Source organism: Triticum dicoccoides, chromosome 4B (genome assembly GCF_002162155.2).
Source record: "Triticum dicoccoides isolate Atlit2015 ecotype Zavitan chromosome 4B, WEW_v2.0, whole genome shotgun sequence".
Classification (NCBI taxonomy): Eukaryota; Viridiplantae; Streptophyta; class Magnoliopsida; order Poales; family Poaceae; genus Triticum; species Triticum dicoccoides.
Genome location: NC_041387.1, coordinates 72581325 through 72584882, shown reverse-complemented (window position 1 = coordinate 72584882; position 3558 = coordinate 72581325).

Genomic DNA, 3558 nt, shown 5'->3' with positions numbered 1-3558 from the left:
ATTGCACTACACCCTTTTTTCCTTACAATCCATACAGAAATTGCATCATATGTTACATTGAGAAATATAAAGAGAAAATGTCAAGCTCAACGGTTATGCACCCTTATTTCCATCTAACCAGCAGTAGCATGCGGTTGCATATGCATCCGTCAATCTTAATAATATACTCCCTTACTCCTGAATTACTTGTCGCTGAAATGAATAGAAATGGTTGTATCTAGAAGACTAGAACTAAAAACACGTCTAGATATATCCATTTCCGCGGCAAGTAATTCCAGACGGAGGGATTATGTTTTATTTATTTTAAATATGAATTAACTGCACATTTCATAGCCATTGAAATTTCTTTCTTCAGTTATACAGTCTATCTATTTTATACTCCCTTTATTCCTTTTTAGTTTGCATATAAAATTTGTCTGAAGTCAAATTTTATAAAGTTTGACCAACTATATAAGAAAAAATATCAACATTCACAATATGAATCAATATCATTAGATGCATCATGAAATTTAACTTTTGCTGCAAATGTTGATATTTTTTAAATATAAATTTGGTCAAACTTTACGTAGTTTTGACTTCAAATAAATTTTATATGCAGAGTAAAAAGAAACAGAGGGAGTACCATTTAGATAAAAGGCAAACAAGCTAGCAGATTCAGCTAAAAATATAAACCATTGATCACGTGATAGGGTTCAAACTGAAATCCAATAAGGACAACGCACACAATAGAAGTGTCGGATGCTCATAGTCCATGTGATATTGTTGCGCATCCATGTTAACTAGCAAAACAAAGCTCCAGACCTTCACATGGAACAAAGGAAAAACTAACAAGGGAAATACACACACATGTACGAATAGAAGAAATACACACACGGACCAAGATTTACTGAAGCATAGATGTGTTGTGCAATGCAACATATTTACTTCAGTAAGTTTGCAATGCCTAATAAATTTTTTGTGGGGTGCAATGTCTAATAAATTAAACTGGAAAATACATTAGGACAATAAAAGAATAATACAATCAAAAAGCATCTTAGCAGTTTTTTTATTAATACATTCTGGTTAATGGATAAGCAACACTGGAAGCTAGAATATAAGATGAACATTTTGTGCAAGCATCTTGGACGAATTACATTTTGCACTAATAAGAAATATAATATATTTGTAGGGAAATCTCTATTATTAAGGGGGATTTCTTGGTTTTGCTTCCATTGCTTCCATCGCTTCCACCCCTCCCCTCGATACATGCTCGGGGGGTGTTTGTTTTGAGGAACTTTTTGGTGTAGGGACTAGAAAAAGTCCCTCTTAGAGACTTTTTAACCAAACAGGAGGGACTACTAGCTCTACAAAAAAAAAACACATCTGTGACATTTTGGGCCGAACGAATTTTTTTTCTGTCATACATATGACACTTCTATGACGATAATTGTGACAAAACCCGGTATCATCATAGATGTGGTGGGCTCCTAGTTCTATAACAAAAAATCATGACAGAACGTCCTGGACGGGCCGGAGACGCAGCTGCATGACATTCTTTGGGCCGTCCATGACGGAAAAAACCGTGGTAGAAGCAAGGGGAGGAAAATTTCGGAGAGTTGCCAGTTACGGTGGGAGGTCGGGGGCCGAGCGATGCGCGTTTCTCTCTACATACGCGCATGTGTGCGAGGCGTTGGCTCTAACTGAACCCGAGCGAGGCGTTGGGCTCTAACTGAACCCGAACGATAGCACTGCAGGCTACGTGTTACTGAACCCGAGGGATCGATCGATGGCTGTTAATTGTACTCGATGGAGCGATTCCTTCGCTACTGCTGCTAACTGAAGCCGATCGATTGGATGAACAGTGAGTGTTGCGGGTGGGTTTGGATGAACAGTGAGCGGTGGCGTTGCCTCTGGATGAACAGGAACCCGTGGCGTGAAGGGCTGGATGAACAGTAGACGGTGGAGGGGTGACCGTGGAGGGGTGGTTGAATAGGACCCCGTGGTGCGGAGGGCTGGATGAACAATAGACGGTGGAGGGGTGTCCGTGGAGGGGTGGTTGAACAGTAGCCGATGGAGTAGCTCGCGGTGGAGGCTGGATGAACAAGAGCCCGTGGAGGCTGGAGGAGGTCGACGGTAGCCCGTGGAGGCTGGAGGAGGTCGACGGTGGAGATGAACAGTATCCCGTGGAGTCCCGTTTTGCAGTACGCCACACCCCTCCCCCCATTTCGACCGTAGTGCTCCAACACAAGTCCATTTCGTCCGTTTTGCGGTACGCCACACCCCTCCCGATGAACAGGACCCCTGTTTCGATCGTAACGCTCCAACACAAGTCTGTTTCATTCGTTTTGCGGTATGCCACACCCCTCCTGATCAACAGGACCCCCGTTTCGACCGTAGGAGGTCCGTTTCCTCCTTTTTGCAGTACGCCACACCCCTCCCGATCAACAGGACCCCGTTCCAAACGTAGGAGTCCGTTTCCTCCGTTGTGCGGTACGCCAGGCCTCGTTTCCATCGCTTGTTCCATCCAAGCCCTCCCGATGAACACGACCACGCATTCCGTTCCGACCCAGCCGGTTGGCTCCCACGCGTTCCGTTGCCTCCCGATGAACACGACGCATTCCGTTGCCTCCCCATGAACACGACGCATTCCGTTGCCTCCCCATGAACATGACGCATTTCGTTGCCTCCCCATGAACACGAGCCCTCGCCGTACGTATGCGCGACTAGGCGTTCGAGACCCCGCCCGTATGTACACATACGTGACCGTATTTTCTTTCTCGCACCCTGGTCGCTGTACGTACGTGTACATGCTACGAGCGCGCCTCTACTACGACACGTGCGCGCCTCTACATCGACCAGTATGTACGTACACGTTCGCGACCAGGATGACAACGCTACGTATGCTTCGACCAGGTGGGTCCCGACTGTCAGGCACTTCCTTGCCTGCGAAGATGTAGCTAGTGGGTCCCAGCAGTCAGGGGGACGAATCATTTTTTTTGCCCGGACGCACTTCCTTGCGTGCGAAGGTGTAGCTGCTGGGTCCCAGCAGTCAGGGGGGCGAATCGTTTTTTTGCCTGGACGCACTTCCTTGCGTGCGAAGGTGTAGCTGCTGGGTCCCAGTAGTCAGGGGGGCGAATCGTTTTTTTTGCCCGGACGCACTTCCTTGCGTGTGAAGGTGTAGCTGGTGGGTCCCAGCAGTCGGGGGGCGAATCATTTTTTTTCTGGACGCACTTCCTTGCGTGCGAAGATGTAGCTGGTGGGTCCGAGCAGTCAGGGGGGCGAATCGTTTTTTTTGGACGCACTTCCTTGCGTGCGAAGATGTAGCTCGTGGGTCCCAGCAATCAGGGGGCGAAACATTTTTTTCACGAAATACGGTGGCCCGTCCGCTGGGTCCCCGCTGTCAGGTGGAGGAATAACTATTTTGCGCGTAATAAGGAGGCACTTCCTTGCGGCTGCCATGAACCCAACTGTCAGCCTCTCCACGTACAGTCCACGTCCGATGGAAGTCGTTCCTTGACCACGTTGACCACGCCGCGCCGAGAGCACCACGGTGGTGGACGACGGCGAGGCCTAGGAAGG